Below are 23,822 nucleotides of genomic sequence, written 5' to 3' on the forward strand. Positions count from 1 at the left end.
TTCCCGGACAGGGATTAGACTAGTCCTAGACTAAAATAAATAAACTGAAAACAGCTTGCACTGACATATCTTTTGTTTTACCTCAAAATGCACACAGGTAATGTTTGTAGTAAGGCATATTGATAAAACTAGTTATATTTCCTAATTAAACTAAGGCCTAGTCCTGGTTTAAGATAATCCCTGTCTGGGAAACTAGCCCAAAGTGTTTAAAAATAGCATTTGTGCTGGTAAATGTGTGAGTGTGTGACTGATCGCTCTGGTGGCAGCTTTTCCCGGTATGGCTCAAGTGGTTAAACAAGGCTCCTCTTCTTAAAGGGACAGTGTAACAATTTGCATCATTTTCTCATCCTCATGTTGTTCTAAACCTGTATGAATTGTTTTTTTTTTTCAGATGAACACAAAAGTCAATATTTTGATAAATGATCATAAGCACACGGCTGACCATTGACTCCCATAGTATAGTAGGAAAAACAAATACGGTGGAAATCAATGAGTACCGTCAACTGTGTGCTTACCATCCCTATTTTCTTCTTCATTTATCACAATACTTCCATAATATTTGTGTTTTGTTTTTTGTTTGTGCTGGCTGTTAGCAAATCTGTCCTACTTTATACCTGCAACAGAAAAACAGTGCATTGATGGTGATCAAAATATATATGGATTGACACTAAAAATGTACAGATTTACATTAAAAGATTGCTTTAATGATGGAGGGATATAATTTTGGAGCCTTAACATTTATACCTGATGTATGCCATTATAAATCAAGGAAGAGCCATTTTTATCTGAATAATCTTTTTAAAAATAAATTGATACAAAAATAGATCTTTGCAAAAGTGAAATTTATATTTAGAAGCATACTGATATAAAATTCTTTAATTTATATTTTGCTTTGTTACAGATTGTGTTTTAAATCACATTTCACTACTATGAAATTATCTTTATAATAAAGTCATTGAGCAAATGAATGTGTTTCTATTCTATGTATGGCCTGGTCAGTATTAATGCACTGTCACTTTAACTGAGTGTTACAATGAAAGATGAAATGCCATTGGTTGAGCCAGTGATATGAGTCAGATTTAATGTCTGCCACTTCAGATTACGTCATGTGTCTGCAGCAGAGCCTTCATGACACATACATACCAATTCCTACACACATATTGTGTCACATATATAAATTACACAAATAATTGCTTAAATTAATAATACAACAATATAATAATGTAAATATTATTGAGTTGCTGATAACCTGTTTATGCGTGTGCATCACTTTACAAGCACCTTCTCTTGTACTTGTTGAATGCCACATGATCTCAGATTTCACACATTCACCACAGATGTTTCATTTTATTTTTCTCCAGCTGCCATTAGCACAGAACAGATGCCATTTCCTCAGGTTTTTTTTTTTTTACAAAACTGATAAGTGCTTTTGATGTGTCAAAGTTATGGTTGTCACATGGACAATTTTTTTAATCTGATCACATTTTCACTTTATTCCCTGTTATATTCTGTCTGCTCTTAACTTTTTTATATGCTTCGAAAACCCCTCAATAAAATAAAATGCCAGTTAAACATTAGTCATATAGTTTTGGTTAAGTTTGAGCAAAAATATGTCTAACTGTACTGTAAATGTGGTATTATTAAATTAAAACACTTTTACTATTCAAGATTAATCTGCAGGTTTAACTGTAAGCAAGCTGTTTGCAGAATGACACTGTGAGGCTGTTTACACTTGGCATTAACATGCGTTTTCGTCGATCGGATCACAAGTGGACGCCGTTAATGCCAGGTGTAAACAGTGTTCAAAACGTTTTGAGCTCGTCCACTTTCGACCACATCCAGAGGTAGTCGAAACCACTTTCGATCGGATCGCTTTGGAGTTGCGGAACGCACATGTGGTTGAATGCATTCGAACAGCCACACGCGACCGCCTTCTCTCCGCCCATTTATCTAATCTGAGGTATTAAACACAAGTTTTACGTCTTTTTTTGACTTCTGGCGTGAACATACAGTGAACAGTGTATTTTTAGTCTTTCATTGATAAAACCAAAGCGTCTGATCTCCGTGGTTTTGTTTTGAAAGCGTGTGAAAGTTGCACGATCATATTTCATCAATTGCGCTGAAATTCAGAGAAAGCTCTTACATACACACGTACAAAACTCCATGCAGCATGTTTACTTGCTAAACAAGCAGCGGACTGCGACATAATATTTGTTCGCGTCCATATAAACTCATAATTACTCCCGCTCACGTTTGAATGACAGCAGAGAGACTCGCCCACCGTCTCACGGACCGTCCCCTCACAGTATTCAAGAGAGAAGCGGTCGAGAGTGGACAAAAGAGACTGATTTAAATACCAGGTGTAAACGTAATCTGTCTCTCTCGTCCACTTGTGATCCGATCGATGAAAACACATCTTAATGCCAAGTGTAAACAGCCTGTGTGACTCTGAGGTGTTTTTATAACATTGATCTGTTTGTTTGACCTCAACCAATGGCCAGAGTCTGCAGGTGAGACTCATCTGTATCTGTACATGAGAGAAAACTTAAGAAGAACTTTAAGAAAACATTTTTTTTGTAATTTCAAATTATGCTAACTGCACAGAGATACATGCCACGCACTAGTAGTTGCGCATGGCAGACCTTGGTCTTCACACTTTGCTCTGAGATCAGTTCCGTTTCCTTGCGTCATTCTCATCAATGTAAAAACAGAATACAGAGAAGAACAAAGAAATACACAGGAAGAACTTTTATCTTTAGCACATATCCATTGTGTTAAGAGTGTAGTGAAGAAGAGCTGCAATGTCTGATGATATTTATCACAATGTGCTCAATACTGAGATTCAGGGAACGGACAGAATGGAGATTACGGTGGTCATCTATGAGAGTGGAGATGGCTTTAGTACACAGACAGACACAAATACAAACAGACAACAACCACTTCAGGCTACAGGTAATGACTTTCATTTATTTGCCTAAAAACAAATAAAATAATGACAAAATTCTGTCATCTGTCATCTTCAGGAAGTGAGCGTGTGATGAACAGGAGTTACAGATCAGTTTTGGTGTGTTTGGTGCTGCTGTGTGTTCTTCTACTGACTGCAGTCATAGTGCTGTGTGTCCTCATCAATACAAACAATTACCAATGTCACAACAACAATCTCACAGAAGAGAGAAACCAGCTACTAACCAAATATACCAACATCACTGAAGAGAGAGATGAATTAATTGCCAAGTATAATAAAATCACTAAACTGATTGAACAATGTAATCAGAAGATAAATGGACTGTGGATTTATATTCATGGTAATGTTGACTATCACTAAAACAAATATTTAAAATTGAAATGATGCAGTTAATACATCTTTCAAGCACTACTAAAATTTGTAAAGTTCAGTGTGGTCAGAGAAAAGTTTTACTGTAGCAGCTGAAATGTTTGTGTTTACAGATGGATGGATTTACTATCAATTCAGTTTGTACTTCATTTCATCTGAGAAGAAGAGCTGGAGTGAGAGCAGAAGTTACTGTAGAGAGAGAGGAGCAGATCTGATCATCATTAACAACAAAGAGGAACAAGTGAGTGAAACAAGTTTTGTAGCTGCTGTTGGTTATGGGATGTCAGTTAAAAACCGCTTAAAGTTATAATATAAATGTGCTGTCATTTCATCTTCTCAGGATTTTATTAAGGATTACTTGGGTGAGGACGGACACTGGATTGGTTTGTCTGATATTGATCAGGAGGGCAGATGGAAATGGGTTGATGGCAGCACACTGACTTTAAGGTGAGAAGTCACTACATTTGACTGATTATTATCCAATAAATGATTCTCACAGTCAGTATCATATCACACAGAAAACAACACTGAAGATCTAATGATGATCTGTTCTTTCAGCTTCTGGTCATCTGGAGAACCCAATAGTTGTGGAGGTGATGAAGACTGTGTTGAGTCTGATTCATCAGGGTGGAATGATTTTGCATGTAAAAACATTAGAAAATGGATTTGTGAGAGACATGAATCGTAAATCTACAATCAATTTGATTGCATTTAGTATCAATGTGAGTAACATTGTATGATGTAACTGATACGTTGTGATCATTGCTGTGCAGGTTTTAGTTTATTAAACAACCAACTACTGGCACAAAATACACGTGCTTGGTACAGTAGTCTCCAAATGTTGTCATAGTTAAGTTTATGTTTGCTTGTTTTTTCTTCATGTTTTGCCTTAAGCCCGGAATACACTGCAAAATTTTTGCCCTCCTTTAAGATCATTACCTTATCACACTGTGTGACATGGATCGTTTAAACTTGGGTACGACAAGCACACTGAAAAAAATGACTCATTGAATTTAATCAATTTTTTTAAGGTAAGTGGTTGCAATCAATTTATTTAAGCTACATTTAAACAAAAAATATTAGTAACGTAAAATAAAATATAAAACTTTTGTTTAAATGTAGCTTAAATAAATTGATTGCAACCACTTACCTTAAAAAAATTGATTAAATTCAATGAATCATTTTTTTCAGTGCACAGACTGTACGTTGATGACACGGAAGCTTCGGCGCCTGAGTCACACGTTAGTGCAACATCACCAACATGCGCTCGTCGTAAACAAATACCAGTACGCAGGTCGTAGCATCAAACACACTGTGTGGTGATCATGCTGAAGGGTATCATTTAGATGCAGGACCGGAAAAACGTCCAACTTTGAACCTCTCTCACTGTACCACATAGGACCACCTGCGAAGAGCCACGATCACAGAAATCGCGACGATTGTTTCGCGGTGGCAATTTTTCGGGCAGCCAATAATTGTGCAGTATATTTCGGACTTTAGCTCATTATCCTATTCATTATGATGTTAGTTAGCTCATTCTCTGTTCCACTCGTCATCACCTATGTCTTGTTTAGTTCATCGTTAGTGGTGTATTTACACCCCTGCCTTTGTTCCAGTCCTAAAAATTTATAAATGATGCACTGTCACTGCCACTACAGCTGAAACATTTGTCTTTGCTTATCGTAGTATGTATGCACTTGTTTTAAGTGTCTTTGACATGAACATAAAGGGGCGGTTTCCCGGACAGGGATTAGACTAGTCCTAGACTAAAATAAATGTAAGAGCTGTCCAAACTGAAAACATCTTGCACTGACATATCTTAAAATACATCAGTGCCCTTTGTTTTACCTCAAAATGCACACAAGTAATGTATTTAGTAAGGCATGTTTGCTAAAACTAGTTATATTTCCTAATTAAACTATAAGGCCTTGTCCTGTCTTAAACTAATTCCTGTAACCACCCCCCTATTATCTTTAAATATAATTTCTTGCCATTTTTATCTGCCCCTCTGGTAAAACACTGGCCCCTCCTTGGCCCCCCTAGTGGAATTTGTCTAGAAACGTCAAACTGGGTATGACGCGATGCGTTCTGTCCTATGGAGTCAAGGGGTAAACTTAACATTACTAAATTGGCATCAGTTTTTCAACAAATTTTAGTTGAATGAACTATACAATTAGTTGAGCAAAGATACTCTTAAAGTTTGAATCATGTTTGGGCCAACAAAAAATTAAATTAAAATAACACTTTGGAGACAAAAACTGAGTAAACGTAAAATTTCTGTGGAACTAGTTACTAAATAATAATTCATTGTAACGGCTTGAATCCTTTTACTGTCACGGTCCTGTCAGACATCTGTGTTAGATGTAGGTCTGAGTGCATCTGGCAGGACCGTGATAGTATTATGTTCTGTGTGGGGACATGTGGAATCACATTGTTTGTGTGGTTTCCACATTGTAGCGGTATTTGGCTTTGCAATGAATGGGTTCGGGCGCCAGGGGTAAAAACCACCACAGTAATCAAATTACTTTGTAATTTACCACCAACTTATATGGCAATAAATCCAGTTGAAAAAAGACATACCAAAAAAAAGTAGCTTATACTTCTGTATTTATAGCTTCATTTAGATATGAACACAACATTACATAACTACATAGAGCACAAAATCACCCAAAATAAAATAAAAAAAACACCTTTCCAGGCCCAGACACATTTACCTTATATTACCGAAACAAATATCAACGGTTGACATCTTCTAAACAATCCATCATAATAATAATCTCCACATGACAATAGACCCTTGTAACTTCATGTGCATATGATCCTAGAAAACCATGCACACTCTACAAAAACGTGTACATCAGCTTAAACATGAGCATCTCAACCTGATATTCAGTACAATAGTATAGACCTACCTTAACATAAGCACCATAATATGTTCTTTAATAGTAAGAATGGGTACCGTCTAGGCAGTCTTTACCTTTGTGCTCTCTGTAGCAATCCCAAATATACACACAATAGAGCAGTCTTTAACACATCTGCTTTACATAGGCCTCTCAATAGATACAGATCTGAACACACTTGCGATACAAGCACATAGGATAGACTAGCATACACACAATATAAGAGTCTTTAACATATTAAGTGCATTGTAGTAGAAGCAGTCTTTAGTATATGCACAATAAAATAGTCTTTAACATGTGTGCTTTTCAAAGGCCTCAGGATAACACCAGATCTGAACACTTTAATATGAGCACATCAATTTAGACTCTAGTATATGCACAATAGAATAGTCTTTAACATATGTGCTTTATGTGCTTTTGCAAAGGCCTCAGGATAACAACAGATCTGATCACTTTGTATTATAAACACACCAAACAGACTATCATGTGCACAATTAAATGGTCTTTAGTATATTAGGTCAACCGTTGGACTACTAGGCCTGGAAAAACTCCCATTAATAAATCCCCAACATACCCAAACAAAACACCACTTTGCTTGGAGCGCTCCACAAAAAAAAGAAAAAGAAAACAATTGCCTGCCCATACCAAAATCTCTCTAAATTTAGCGGCATACTCGCTCTCTCCAGTATAACAAACATCGCTCTCGTAAAGGCAAAAATACTCTCGTATTACACATAAACCGAGGAATCATCAACACTGACTCCCGCGTCAATATTATACCATACACGCACTTCAAAGCAATATTATGCGGTTTCAGTACAAGAGAGTAAAAATATACCAACATACTCACAGCAGTGCAACCCACTGCACACTCCAACAACAACAGAGGAGAGGAGAAACGCGAGCGAACCTCAACCTACACCTGAACGAGAGCGCGACCCGGCTCACAAGAGAGAGAGAGAGAGCCAGAGCCAGCGAGCGTCCGAACCAAACTCCCTTAAATAACTTCCGGTAACGCATATACACACGCATAAGCCCCGCTACCACTAATAAACATAAAATTCCGCTACCACTAATAGAAAAAATATTGACAACCGTCACACTCTCCCCCCCTTAGAAAAAGAACACATACTGTTCTACACTATTATAACTTACACCACAGAAGAAATTATCAGAGAGTCACCATAGACAAGAACACCAAAGTCAGGTAACATGAGGCATATATAACATCATTTCAAAAACCCCAAAAGTCCTCCTCGTCTGATTCCTCAGCAAAAATCTTCAAGACCTTTTCCTTTTCTTTCTGGTCTAATTCAGTCGCTGTGGGATACGCAGGCTTCAAATTACAAACATGTACTGTACGCAAATCTTCTCCATTATCCTCACGCACAATACGGTAATTTACTGGTCCTAGCCTTTCAACAACTCGATAAGGACCAGTCCATCTTGCTGCAAATTTAGCTGCAAATTCTTGAGAGGCTTTGGAAAGAGGATGAGCTTTCATCCATACTCTATCATTCCTAACAAAACACACATTCCTCCGACCAGCATCATAGTGCCGTTTTTGTTTTTCTTTAGCTTGAGATAAGTTCTTTTCCACCATCTCATGCAAATCTTTGACGACTCTCAGACTAATCTGATGTGGTTCTAGAGCACGTTCAAAGGGCCCTGTCAACCTTCTATGAAGGAGTATCTCAGCTGGGGAGTACCCAGTGCTCTCCTGTACAGCAGAATTAATAGCATACCTCAACTCTGGCAAATAATGATCCCAATGATTGTGTTCTTCACCCACATAAGTCGATATCATAGCTTTAACAGTTCGATTCACACGTTCTGTAAAGTTTGTTTGGGGATGATATGCTGTTGTCAGCTTTTGCACTACTCCCCACCTAGTGCACAATTCCTTCAAAATTTCGGAAGTAAATTGGGGCCCCCTATCTGACAACAAATATTTTGGGACACCCCACCGGGTCAAAATTTCCTTCCGAAGAGTCTGTGCAATGGTCACAGCCGTTGCTTTACGGAGTGGAAACAACTCAACCCAATGGCTATAATAATCTACTACAACCAACAGTTGAGTATTACCTTGGGTACTTCGAGGTAATGGGCCCATCAGGTCCACGCCAAGCAATTCCCAGGGTTCCTGTACTTCTGTCTGCTGCAACAAGCCAGCGGGTTTGCGACATTCTGGTTTATGTTGTTGACATTGAGTACAATTACGTACAAACTCGGAAATATCCTTCCACATATTTGGCCAAAAGGCAACCTCCATCAATCTTTTCTGTGTCTTATATCGCCCAAAGTGCCCACTTAAAGGATTGGAATGATAGGCTTCCAACATAATTTGGCGAAGGTTCTGAGGAACAAACACTTGGAAATGTGTTCCTCTAGAAGGATGAAACACCTTCCGATACACCTTATCCTCCAGAATAACAAATCCAGATTCAGAATCATCAAGATCCTGCTTACTAGCAGATACACTCTGATATACTTTTTGGACATCGACATCCTGCTGCTGTGCTGCCCAAATATCTTCATCCGACAGGGGAAATTGTAAACCCACACTTTCTGACACAACTTTACGCCCATATGCAGCCAGAATTGAAGGACAATCTGGATTATTCACACGAGACAGAGCATCGGGAGCACTATTAAGCTTCCCTTTACGATATTCCAGAATGAACTCAAATTCCTGTAACCTGAGGGCCCAACGAATCAAGCGAGAATTAGCCTTTGTAGTGTTAAACACCCAAAGGAGAGACGCATGGTCAGTTACAACATTAAAAATCTTCCCCTCCAAATAATGACGCCACCTTTCAACTGCCCAAACCACTGCTAGACACTCCCTTTCCGTGGTAGAATAATTCTTCTCCGCACCAGAAAGAGATCGGCTTGCATAGGCTAACACTTCCTCTGTTGCCCCAGATGAACGTTGGGTGAGAACAGCACCTAATCCAGTTAAGCTGGCATCTGTATAAACTATGAAAGTGTAAGCATGATTAGGGTGACCTAATATTGGTGGAGAAGAAAGGTGTCCCTTTAATTTGTCAAAAGATGTCTGACATTCACCTGTCCACTGAAACCGTGCTCCCTTTCGCTTCAGGGCATTCAAGGGCTCTGCTATAGCTGAAAAATTAGGCACATACCTATGATACCACCCACTCAGTCCCAAAAATCGTTGGACCTCCTTTAAATTGGTAGGGACCGGGAAATTCTGAATGGCCTCTGTTTTAGCAGGATCTGCCTTCACACCTTCAGGAGTTACTACATGGCCAAGAAACTTAATCTCTGTCAGACAGAAATGACATTTTTTCAGATTAAGGGTCAAGCCTGCACTCTTTAAACATGTCATAACCTTTTGAAGATCCTGCATATGTTGGCTGAAATTTGCAGAGTAAACCACTATGTCATCCAGATAAACCAGACAACATTGCCCCAAACACTCAGTTAATACCCTGTTCATTAGCCGCTGAAAAGTAGCCGGCGCATTCTTCAAACCAAAAGGTAAAACCTTGAATTCATATAGCCCAAAAGGGGACACAAACGCGGTCTTAGCCATGCTTTCTGGATGCATCGCCACTTGCCAGTACCCACTGTTGAGATCAAGGGTACTGAACACAGTGGAACCAGAAAGTGACTCTAAGATTTCACTCACAGTAGGAAGAGGAAACGCATCACTTTCACTCACTGCATTTAACCTGCGATAGTCCACGCAAAAACGCTGACTTCCGTCTTTTTTAGGGACCAACACTATTGGGGATGCCCAAGGAGAATGGGATGACTGAATAATGTCCCGTGCAAGCATATCATCAATTTGATCTTTAACTATTTGCTTTTTGTGTTCCGACAATCGGTAAGGCTTTTGTGCGATCACTACCTCAGAGCACACTTTGATCTTATGTTGAACTAAATGAGTTCTACCCAAAGATGAAGTACATACTTCAGGGTGAGTATACAGCAAGGTATAAAGTTCATGAGATTCCTTTACAGTTACAATGCTCTCTCTTACTTTATTCTCAATTAACTGTGCAGGATCTACACTAAGTTCTTCCTGAACACAATGATCTATATACTCACTATCTGGACATACAGGCTGAATTGGAGGTACAGCACAGTAAAGAGAAGTAGTAGGTTTACCATTCACAGGTGGTTTACAATATCTCCAGGAATCTCCAGGAGAAATTGGTGGTTGAAATGGGAAAACACGTTTTTCCACATCCTCTGTAAAACTATACGCCTGATCTTTGATGTTAAGTTGCAAGCCCGTCAACGCTATGAAATCAAGTCCTAGCACCATTGAATACACCAAATTCTGAGCAGGAAGAACTACTGTGGGGACCTGGAAATGTAAACCATGCAGATAGAAATCCAAAACTTTCTGCCCCACTGGTACAGTAGCATCCCCATTGGCCAAATACAGAGGTCCTTCATGCCACCCGTCTAATTGTTCATTAGCCCCTTTCATTTGATTCCACAAATCAGTATGTAACAATGTATAGGTAGCTCCTGTATCTACAAGTGCTTTCCCCATACAATTCCTCACTGTTAAAGGAACAACTAACTGACGAAGAGTAGCAGGGCCACCCTTTTTACTTGGTTTAACAAAATTCTGCCTACCATTACTTTGATCTTTCAGAACCGGTGGCTGAGTATTATAAGCAGAGACGAAACCTTTTTGCTGATTACGACCCTGGGACTCCTTATTTCCCTGGGCTTGATTTCCAGAGTGTTTCCCGCCCAAGAAAGCTTTAAAAGTAGGACAAGAGCCTGGAGAATGATTTTCATGACATCTCCAGCACAATAAACTTACATTTCTAGGCTCTAGTGATGGAACAACCTTAGTGTCTTCTACTTTCATTTTTCTAGCTTGTGAACTTTGGTCACCTACAGTAGCTTTAGATAACTGAAGCTGATTATACTTTCTTTGTTGGTCATAATCTCTCTCAATCTGTGTTCCTAACCTTACCAACTCCTCTACCGTTTGTATATGCCCTCGAAGCTGACTTGCAAAATATGGATTCATAGCCTTAAATAAAGCTTTCAGTATCTCATCTTCTGTTGCTTCATTTCTCCACCTTTTGAATAATGCTTGAAATGAAAAAACAAAATCACGCACACTTTCATTTGCACCCTGCAACCGGTTTCTTACCCTATCCTCCAACTCGTCTTGATAGTCCTCTGGCAAGAAAACAGATAGAAAAGCTCTCTGAAAGTCTTCCCAAGTCAAAATTTTTAACCTTACAGTCTCCCACCAATCACGAGCTGAAACATGTAAAACACTCCGCATGGTAGCCAGTATTTCCCCATTTGACATTGGTCTCAGTGCCAAAAAATCTTTACACCTTTCTAAATAAATTAAAGGATCCTTTTCATCATTTACTCCACCAAAAGATGGAAAAATCATCTTAATAGGTAATATCCTGCCACATGTCAAATTAGGTGATGTAGGGACCTGACTTGCTAGATCCCTAACGTCCCCGTGTGAGGTGGAATCTGAACATACCTGAGGTAGTGAAACATCCTGGCCAGCTATCTTTCTGTCAGGCTGAGTAATTCTCCGAGTTAGGGAATCGATGGAAATTTGAACCGTAAGAAACTGCTGTTTTAAACTGTGCACTTCTTCATACAGCTCCTTATCCCCTACCTTGCATTCTTCAATGGCTGCTTTAAAAGAAGACAGTAAGGTTTTATTAGTATCATCAAGTAATTCCTTCAACTCACTATGTGATTGCTTTGAATTCCACTGAATGGCTTCAATCGTCTGATTAGTGAAAATTTGCATACGTTCAGTCAAAACCTCAAGAAACCCAACTTGTGCTTTTTCAATCACCGCTAACGTTTCTTTAGGAACATCAACATTATGTAAGTTGATATTTTCTTCAATCCAATTCTTTTGCCAAGCTATAGTATCTACAAAAATACTTTTAAGTGACTCAATAGCTTGAGTCAAATTAGACACTTCATTTACTGAACTGCTTGGATTAACAAGTGGAGTCCCAAGAAAAGGTTGTTCTAAGTCCATATCATCATCCAACAACGAACGCTCAACATTTCGTGGCGTAGATGGACTATCGTGCGGCGGACCCACACAACTATCCCCTATAGTTTCAGGAAAATTAATAAGATAATTTCCTGTTTCCATAGTTACAAAAATCAAAAATATGCTCCAATAATAACCCAGCATCTGAGGGTCCCTGTTTGGGCGCCAAATCTGTAGCGGTATTTGGCTTTGCAATGAATGGGTTCGGGCGCCAGGGGTAAAAACCACCACAGTAATCAAATTACTTTGTAATTTACCACCAACTTATATTGTAATAAATCCAGTTGAAAAAAGACATACAAAAAAAAGTAGCTTATACTTCTGTATTTATAGATTCATTTAGATATGAACACAACATTACATAACTACATAGAGCACAAAATCACCCAAAATAAAATAAAAAAAACACCTTTCCAGGCCCAGACACATTTACCTTATATTACCGAAACAAATATCAACGGTTGACATCTTCTAAACAATCCATCATAATAATAATCTCCACATGACAATAGACCCTTGTAACTTCATGTGCATATGATCCTAGAAAAACCATGCACACTCTATAAAAACGTGTACATCAGCTTAAACATGAGCATCTCAACCTGATATTCAGTACAATAGTATAGACCTACCTTAACATAAGCACCATAATATGTTCTTTAATAGTAAGAATGGGTACCGTCTAGGCAGTCTTTACCTTTGTGCTCTCTGTAGCAATCCCAAATATACACACAATAGAGCAGTCTTTAACACATCTGCTTTACATAGGCCTCTCAATAGATACAGATCTGAACACACTTGCGATACAAGCACATAGGATAGACTAGCATACACACAATATAAGAGTCTTTAACATATTAAGTGCATTGTAGTAGAAGCAGTCTTTAGTATATGCACAATAAAATAGTCTTTAACATGTGTGCTTTTCAAAGGCCTCAGGATAACACCAGATCTGAACACTTTAATATGAGCACATCAATTTAGACTCTAGTATATGCACAATAGAATAGTCTTTAACATATGTGCTTTATGTGCTTTTGCAAAGGCCTCAGGATAACAACAGATCTGATCACTTTGTATTATAAACACACCAAACAGACTATCATGTGCACAATTAAATGGTCTTTAGTATATTAGGTCAACCGTTGGACTACTAGGCCTGGAAAAACTCCCATTAATAAATCCCCAACATACCCAAACAAAACACCACTTTGCTTGGAGCGCTCCACAAAAAAAAAAAAAAGAAAACAATTGCCTGCCCATACCAAAATCTCTCTAAATTTAGCGGCATACTCGCTCTCTCCAGTATAACAAACATCGCTCTCGTAAAGGCAAAAATACTCTCGTATTACACATAAACCGAGGAATCATCAACACTGACTCCCGCGTCAATATTATACCATACACGCACTTCAAAGCAATATTATGCGGTTTCAGTACAAGAGAGTAAAAATATACCAACATACTCACAGCAGTGCAACCCACTGCACACTCCAACAACAACAGAGGAGAGGAGAAACGCGAGCGAACCTCAACCTACACCTGAACGAGAGCGCGACCCGGCTCACAAGAGAGAGAGAGAGAGCCAGAGCCAGCGAGCGTCCGAACCAAACTCCCTTAAATAACTTCCGGTAACGCATATACACACGCATAAGCCCCGCTACCACTAATAAACATAAAATTCCGCTACCACTAATAGAAAAAATATTGACAACCGTCACAACATGTTCCCGGTGTCTTGTGGCTGTCATGATCTTGCCAGACCTTAGTATAGGTTCAGGTCTGTGTTAGAGAGCAAGATCATGGCAGCATTGTGTTTATGTGGGAATACGTGTGTTTTCACATCATGTGTAACACGTGTTCCCAGTGTCTTGTCACTTTTACCCTACTCCCTTATGTACTCGTGTCTTACGTAATTAATTATGTTCACCTGTTCCCCATTGATGTGGTGTCTTTATAATGCCCTTTGGTTGTCTGTCGTGTGCGCGTTCATTGTCTTGTTGTTTAGTCAGAGTGTTCATGTATCCCGTGTTTCTGACTCCTTATTCCATGTTTATTTGGTTCCAGTGTTTTGTTCCTGTTTTGTGTTTATCTTCCGTGTTTATTTATCTGTTTTACCCCCACGTGGGTTTTTGTGTTTAAATAAATCTTCAGTTTTGTATTTCAGTTGTGTCTGCGTTTGGGTTCTCTCTTTTATTTAAACCGATCGTGACATTTACAGTGTGGTTATTTTTGCTGTTGCGTAAGGTGTGCATGGTTATCTGATAGTTGGTCAACTCAGAGGCCAAAAACACCCGTGATTGACACAGGCATGAAAGCTTGCATCACTTTATACGCATCTATAAACTTTTCTTGTACTTGTTAGGAGTCACATGATCTCTAATGTTACACATTGACCTCAGAATAACACAAAAGAGCTAAACAATGCAGCCAGCTATAACATGTACTGTAGTACACGCATTTGATAAAAAATGTGATATGAAAAGGGAATAAAATAGTATATAAAATACCATAGTGTCACAGTGTGCAGTCATAGTGCTGTGTGTCCTGATCACTACAAACAATCACCAATGTCACATGTGTGTTTGGCATTTCAAAACATTAATATCGAATCAACCAATACATGAATTTGTGTGATATCACTGATTAAAATCAAGAGCAAAAACCTCACAGAGAGAGACCTTTCTTTAAGTAGAATAAAATAAATAATATTGCCTCATTGTATGTGGTAAAACATATCTTACAGTAGCTCACATTACTTTTACTTAAAATAACAAGCTGTCACCTCAGTCACCTCAAAGAAAAATACTAAATAAGGAAGTCATTATTCATCAGAAAAATATCACAAAAAGTTCATCCAACGGATATCACGTGCCCTTGACCAAATGATACAGCATCTTCTGTAAGTAAAGGCTCAAAGGCAGAACTCTTCACAGCAGTGCAAGACATCTTGACATAAACCACACAAGAGCAACATTCAGTAATAGATTGAGGATGGCAAAAAATGACACAGAACATGCTGAAGAGATCTACGCCAATACAGACAATATAAACATTCACAATTTCTCCAGAGGAACAGAAGACACCACGAGAAACCAAACACCTCAACGTACAGGTACATATACTTAATTCATTACAGTAATAAACCTAGACAATCTCAACAAAATTAATCTGTATATCTGTCATCTCAGGTGTTGAGACTGTGAGATTGAGGGTGAGAAGTTATAGATCAGTTTCAGTGTGTTTGGTGCTGCTGTGTGTTCTTCTACTGACTGCAGTCATAGTGTTGTCTGTCCTCATCAATACAAACAATCGACACAACAAAAAAACTCACAGAAGAGAGAGATGAGTTAATAGCCAAAAACAAAAATATTACTAAACAAATTGAACAACTAAATCAGGAGAAAAATGAGCTGTGGACACGTTTGAATGGTAATCTAGAAATACAACAGAACAACACAAAAATCTACTAATATATTTTGTATACTGAACAGCACTATAAGTTAAATAGTTCAATGTGGCCGGAAATAAAGATTCAGCTAAACTGGCTGCCTGGTTGTGTTTACAGATGGATGGATTTACTATACATCCAGTTTGTACTTCATTTCATCTGAGAATAAGAGCTGGAGTAAGAGCAGAAGATACTGTATAGAAAGAGGAGCAGATCTGATCATCATTAACAACAAAGCGGAACAAGTGAGTGAAAGATATTCTGTGTGTGTGTGTGTGTGTGTGTGTGTGTGTGGAGGGGGGGGTTAGTACAAGTATATGTAGTTGTTTAATTGTTTTTCTTAGGGTTTCATTCAGAAAATGTCTAGTACAAATGTCTTGTACTGGATTGGTTTGTCTGACATTGATGAGGAGGGCAGATGGAAATGGGTTGATGGCACGGCACTGAACTCTAGGTGAGAAATCACTAAATTTAAATGATTATTATCCAATAAATGATTCTCACAGTCAGTATCATATCACACAGAAATCAACACTGAAGATCTAATGATGATCTGTTGTTTCAGCTTCTGGGCGTCTGAAGAACCCAATGGTGGTAGAAGAGAGAACTGTGCTGTGATACGTTCATTAGGTTGGGCTGATTTTCAGTGCAGTAATCCTTATAACTACATCTGTGAAAAGAACAATTTAAAATAAGTTGTTAAATGAAATACATGTTAATTCAGTAATCTGTTAACACACGAGAGCTTTTATGCATGAGCACAAGAACATTTAAGTCAATTTAGATTCAATCTACAGTAGCAGATAAAAAATAATAAAACATTAGGGGCCAGATTTACTAACAGCTTGCGCCATCATGTTGGCGTTTACTAAAGACACGCAGTGGATAATTTGCACTGAAAAGTTATGGTCTAGTTATTTTTGCGACTGACCTTATTGCATATGTATTTCCTAGGAGTTTCCCTTTCAGATGCAAAATTTATAGGAGGATATTATTTAAATAATTCACTCACCTGAATTACTAATGCTTGGGTATGTGATAAAACATCTTGGGCCCTATTTTAACGATCTGAAACGCAAGTCTGAAGCGCAAAGCGCAAGTGACTTTGTGGGCGGATCTTGGGCGCTGTTGCTATTTTCCCGGCGGGAGAAATAAGTCTTGCGCCGGGCGCAAATCAATAAGGGGTTGGTCTGAAGTAGGTTCATTATTCATAGGTGTGGTTTGGGCGTAACGTCAAATAAACCAATCAGAACGCTATCCAACATTCCCTTTAAACGCAAGGGCGCAAGTTCCATGGCGGGTTGCTATTATTATGACGGATTTGACAGGCGCACGCCAGGAGCAGTTCACAGCTGAGGAGACCCACGTTCTTGTAAGAGCAGTCAAAGACAGAGAAGTTGTTTTGTATGGGGATGGGAGAAACCCGCCCAAATCAGCGTCGGTTAAACAGGCGTGAGAAGAAACAGCCGCAATTGTCTCATCAGCTGCGCCAAGCACTACAATGATGTCAGGAGACGGGGGGATCCCAAGCTTGCCAGCATAAATCGGGCACGCCGGGCACACAGGAGGACATCGCTGCGTCCACCCTCACCGCTGAAAGGGTTTGGGGGCTTTGAAATCGGACACAAGAAACGCAAGCAAGGTTCAACCCCAAAGTACACTTACAAATCAAGTTCACATACATGAAGGTTTCTTATGAAAACATTTTAATTATTATTTAGATAAAATAAACGTAATACAGCCACACAACAAACTTATGAAAATATTTTAATCGTTATTTGCATGATAATTGTTTAACGCTGCCACACAAAATAAATAAAAACTATCACCACAATGCTCATCACAATGATTTCCCTTATCTCATGTATTAATATTTTTTATTGTAACAATTTATGATTTAATGATTTCCCTTATCTTATATTTTTTATTGTAACAATTTATGATTTGCAAAAATAACTGTTGCATCTGTGTAGATTAGATAAGCAATGCGCGTTGAGCACGCTATACATTATGGTCAAGCATGCGCCCTTAAAATAGCATTATGAACCACGCGCAACGCGCCACTGACTTTAGACTAATTTTTTGTTTAGTAGCGCAATTGTTTTTTGAAACTGCAAAATAGCATGAGAGATGGTTTGCGCCGGAGCACGCCTCCTTTTTTGCGCTGAACCGCCCAGGGACCGCAAGTTCATTCCCTAGTTTGCCGACGTGCGTCTGTGGAGGGAAAAACCCGCTGTGCGCCAGTGCAAAATACGAAATGATACATGCGTCACTGACAAAGTCAATTGCGCTGGGTGCAAGATAGGGCCCCTTAAATCATTTTGGGCTTGAAATGGGTGAAATTGTTGCTGATAAGAGGAGGCATCATAGACATCAGAGAGCGTGTGGTACAAGGTAGAATATTTTTTAACATGTAACAGTATTACTCAAAAATATTGTTTGCCAAGCCATGTTATTTTTTTTATTTGCTGGAGGAGATAAAAGAGGAGTCACTAGGAGAAGTCACACAATACCAGACGTTTCAAAACCTTCATTTTTTTGTCTTTTCAGTATAATATGGCTTCGTTAGCTAGGATTTCACACCCCGCATATTGAGCCGCGATATCTGTGGTGATGAACTCAAGCGCATCAGGCGTTAGTAGATCACCCGCACATGAGTGGCATCAGCTCTGCTTATTTGCGACCCTGCACTAATTTTCGCTGCTCTTAGTAGATTGCATTGGTCATTATGTGTATAATGCTGAGTTTACACCAACCGCGTTTTGGGCGTCAGAATCGTGTCTACCGCGCCTAGTTTGCCGCTTGAACACTTTGAATGCATTCGCGCGTGTAGAACGGAGTAGACATTTGACGCCCGTCAGAGGCAAACTCCGCTTCTTGTGGGAGGGGCTAGTGCTATGCGGTTGTCTCTTTGCAAGATGACTGATGTTGATTGTGCATTTATCGAGAGAGTTACCGGTTTGTATGTGGTAACCTACTAAACAGCGCAGGTCAATAAACGTCACGTGACTCAAAAGTGAAATGTGTATTACAGCTTACCAGGTTGCCCGGTGTCCTCATTGACACTCTTTCAAGCGAGGTCCTTTTTATTCCTGTCTCATCTATAGAAATAAGAACTTGTCGTATAGCTCTGGGTGACTGCTTATGGACAATAACAAGCGTTGGTTGAATGAGTGACTCCGGACGGGGCTGCCACCACAGCAGCAAGCAGGCTCCTGATTGGTTAACGCGGCGCGAAATTCCGCCAAAGTTCAAAATTTTCAACTCGGGCGTTAGCCGCAAATTCGCGCGAACTGCAAAAAACACAAAAAGCACATTTGCGCGTACCGTGTACAACGCTCAATTCGCGCCTTTCGCACGATCTTCACGCGCAAAAGAGGCGGAAATGCATCTTCCTCGCCGCGCCGAACGCCTCTTCTGCGCCGCAGGACCTCCTGACGCACGTCAACGCGCCTTCACATTGACTTAACATTGAAATCACTCGCGCTTCACGCCTCTACCGCGGTTGGTGTAATTTGTGCCTTTTTAGTAAATAACCTGCGCTTTTACGTTAATTTGCCCGTTTAGTAAATCTGGCCCATAGTCATGTGTATTGCAAAACTTCTGTTTAATCATTTCTATATTGTGACGCAAATTAACTTTTTGTTTCACTGAATATATTCTAATAAATGAAGCTTTTCAGTCAATTTTAATGCGATTGTTTTTACTTGTGTGTGTGTTTGATGTCGTGGATCCTACTGTATAGTAACTGGTATGTTGTAATCTTTTTAGTTCAGACTGTAGTTTATACAGTATTATTTTATAAAGAAACAACTAAATTTTCTTAATTTTGCGAAAAGCACAACATTCTGTTTTTATTAGGAGTGGACACAAAAAATTAGACACTTTAACATTTTAAATGATGTATAAATCATATCTGTATGTCAAAATCAGGAGAGTAATTGTTGGAGAAAATGTATTTTCTTATTACATTTTATGTATTTCTTATTACATATTCGAATGTTTGATGTTACCATTTATGAATGTATAATCCATGTCTTAGATTTATGAATGTATTAGAATCATATTGTCTTACTAGCTACTCAGAGAAAACCTGCCAAGGTGAAAAAGTACGTAGAATGTTCTTTTGTTATCATATGACCTTTGGTAAATACATCATCAAGCTGCATCATCCAGTTACTATCTTGTTTGGTTTAAGAATGTAGTCAATACTATTTCTCTAGACTTAGCAAAATGTGTGATGTTGTTGCAATTATGAAAGTCTGTGAAGTTCGACCTTCGGAATGAACCGAGCGAACCGGTGAATCCTAAATAAAAACAGTCCGCAGAGAGACTCAATTCGAGAGACAGTTTGAATGTTTCCTGATGAGACATCTTTATCTGGGTTCTCCCTGCAGAATATTGTAACCTCATTCGTGGTCTGAGTGCGTCTTATTGTTGTTAAGGTTCATAAGTATTTTAAACCTGACAGTAATCTAAGTCTCTTTGTGAAGTGATTGAAAAATAAAGAGTTTGCGTCTCGTTCGACCACAGAGAGCTAAATATGTGCTGTAATATCACATCATTCTTTAAAATTCATAATTCTTGTAATTTTATCTGATTTACCCTTTTTAAAATAAATTGATATAAAAATAGATCTGTGCAAAAGTGATATTTGTATTTAGAAACATACTGATATAAAATGCTTTCATTTATCTTTTGCTTATATTCTTAATAATGAAGTCATTGAGCAAATGAATGTGTTTCTATTCTATGTATGGCCTGGTCAGTAATAATGCACTGTCACTTTAACTGAGTGTTACAATGAAAGATGAAATCCCATTGGTTGAGCCAGTGTTGAACTGAAACTTTGTGTTGGTGTCACTATTTTAAGACCATTATGAGTCAGATTTAATGTCTGCCACTTCAGATCACTTCATGTGTCTGCAGCAGAGCCTTCATGACACATACATACCAATTCCTACACACATATTGTGACACATATATAAATTACACAAATAACTGTTTTAATTAATAATAAAACAATATAATAATGTAAATATTATTGAATTGCTGATAACCTGTCTGTGCGTGTGCATCACTTTACAAGCAACTTCTCTTGTACTTGTTGGGTTTCCATGATCTCAGATTTCACACATTGACCACAAATGTTTCATTTTTTTTCTCCAACTGCTATTAGCACAGAACTCTGACACTATTTCTTTGATCTCGTTTTTTTTTTTACAATACTGATAAGTGCCTTTGAAATGTCAACGTTATGGTGCTCACATGGGCAATTTATTTGAATCTGATCTCATTTTCACTTTATTCTCTGTTATTTTCTGCCTGCTCTTTACTTTATTTCTTTAAAAAGTAATGTTGTTCTAAACCTGTATGAATTGTTTTTTTTTTTCAGATAAACAAAAATGTCAATATTTTGATAAATGATGGTAAGCACACAGTTGATTGTAATCATTGACTTCCATAGTAGGAAAAACAAATACGGTGGAATTCAATCGGTACCATCAACTGTGTGATTACAATCGATACTGTATTTTCTTCTTCATTTATCACAATACTTCCATAATATTTTTGTTTTCCTACTATGGGAGTCAATGATTACAATCAGCTTTGTGCTTACCATCATTTATCAAAATATTGTCTTTTTTGATCTTTTTTTTTACATTTTCTAGGTTGATAGAAGCACTGGGGACCCAATTAAAGCACTTAAACATGGAGAAAGTCAGATTTTCATTACATGTCCCCTTTAAAGAGAACCAAAGCTTTAATTACAAAATAACCATTTCAATAAATAAAACACAACACATTTTACATCAATCTTAAACTGGTGGTCTTCTTCCTCTGCTTACAGTTTTTCTGTTCACAAACTCCACCATGTAAATAGGGAATTAACCTTGTCACAAGCGCAACTGGCTTTTAAAGGGAATGAGAGATGAGACTTTTATTGGTTTATTGCACATTACACCCAAAACCCACTCATTGCTCATTACGAGAATAGGAACAACCCTTTAAGACTATGGAATAGGGCCCATGGAGCCAACCCAAAACATACCCATTGCTCATTACGAGAACAGGACCAACCCTTTAAGACTGTGGGCCGTGCGCTTTAGACCATGTGCTTAGATCATTTAAGGAACAGTATGTAAGAAATTTATATCAATTAATCATAAAATGGCCCTGATATGTCAGTAGACATTAAGAAATCATTTGCATTTCAAATACTTATATCACTCACAACAGTGGTCTGGCCAGGATATTGTCATTTAAAAAGTGGAGTTGCAGCCCTCAACTGATGATTATGTTGTTATGTTGTGTATTGGCCACCAGCTGTGTGATTGCAGTACCAGTTTTAGCCACAAGTTTTGTGATTGCAATACCAGTTTTGGCCACAATCCTACATACTGTTCCTTTAAAATAGGGCCCATAGAGACAGAGCGCAGTTATGCTAATTTGAAAACCACGCCCACCGGGGGGGGGGGGCAGTCCAGCCATTTCCATTGGCTTTGTATTGTGAGAGGCAGCCTCCATGTCATTTCTGGCTTTTAACAAAAACTGAATAATGCCTAAAAGCTGCTGTGTGACAAGATGTACAGCTAACAAGCCAAAAAACTCAGCTTTTAAGGAGAAAAAAAAACGTTTCCCCCAGTGGGTGCAGTTCTACTATTAGGAGTACTATGAAAAGTTGCCTGTTTCCACTTTTGTGTCTTTAAACGCTCGTTTTTTGGGGTTGACAGCTTATAAAAACTTATTTCTGGGTTTTTGGCTTGTTAGCTGTATATCGTATCACACAGCAGCTTTTAGGCATTATTCCGTTTTTTTATAAGCCAGAAATGACAAGGAGGTGGCCTCTCGCAATACACTAATGAATTAATACTTAATTAAAATAACAAGCTGTCACCTCAGTCACCTCAAAGAAAAATACTAAATAAGGAAGTCATTATTCATCAGAAAAATGTCACAACAAGTTCATCCAACGGATATCACGTGCCCTTGACCAAATGATACAGCATCTTCTGTAAGTAAAAGCTCAAAGGCAGAACTCTTCACAGCAGTGCAGGACATCCTGACATAAACCACACAAGAGCAACATTCAGTAATATTAAATCCAACAGATTGAGGATGGCAAAAAATGACACAGAACATGCTGAAGAGATCTACGCCAATACAGACAATATAAACATTCACAATTTCTCCAGAGGAACAGAAGACACCACGAGAAACCAAACACCTCAACGTACAGGTACATATATTTAATTCATTACAGTAATAAACCTAGACAATCTCAACAAAATTAATCTGTATATCTGTCATCTCAGGTGTTGAGACTGTGAGGTTGAGGATGAGAAGATACAGATCAGTTTCAGTGTGTTTGGTGCTGCTGTGTGTTCTTCTACTGACTGCAGTCATAGTGCTGTGTGTCCTGATCAATACAAACAATCAACAGTTTAACATCAAGAGCAAAAACATCACTGAAGAGAGAGATGAATTAATAGCCAAAAACAAAAATATTACTAAACGAATTGAACAACTAAATCAGGAGAAAAATGAGCTGCGGACACGTTTGAATGGTAATCTAGAAATACAACAGAACAACACAAAAATCTACTAATATATTTTGTATACTGAACAGCACTATAAGTTAAATAGTTCAATGTGGCCAGAAATAAAGATTCAGCCTGGTTGTGTTTACAGATGGATGGATTTACTATAAATCCAGTTTGTACTACATTTCATCTGAGAAGAAGAGCTGGAGTAAGAGCAGAAGATACTGTAGAGAGAGAGGAGCAGATCTGATCATCATTAACAACAAAGAGGAACAAGTGAGTGAAAGATATTCTGTGTGTGTGTGTGTGTAGGGGGGGGGGGGTTGTTAGTACAAGTATATGTAGTTGTTTAATTGTTTTTCTTAGGGTTTCATTCAGAAAATGTCTTGTACAAATGTCTTGTACTGGATTGGTTTGTCTGACATTGATGAGGAGGACAGATGGAAATGGGTTGATGGCAGCGCACTGAGCTATAGGTGAGAAATCACTAAATGTAATTGATTATTATCCAATAAATGATTGTCACAGTCAGTATCATATCACACAGAAATCA

The 23,822-nt window shown here is 38.4% G+C and overlaps 1 protein-coding gene across 5 annotated transcripts in view; it reads right to left on the bottom strand.

Moving 5' to 3' along the window:
* Window positions 1–23,822, bottom strand: part of cadm2a (cell adhesion molecule 2a) — a 670,454-nt gene that overhangs the window by 248,985 nt on the left and 397,647 nt on the right. The window lies entirely within an intron of this gene.

Source organism: Misgurnus anguillicaudatus, chromosome 12, assembly GCF_027580225.2.
Source record: "Misgurnus anguillicaudatus chromosome 12, ASM2758022v2, whole genome shotgun sequence".
Lineage (NCBI taxonomy): Eukaryota > Metazoa > Chordata > Actinopteri > Cypriniformes > Cobitidae > Misgurnus > Misgurnus anguillicaudatus.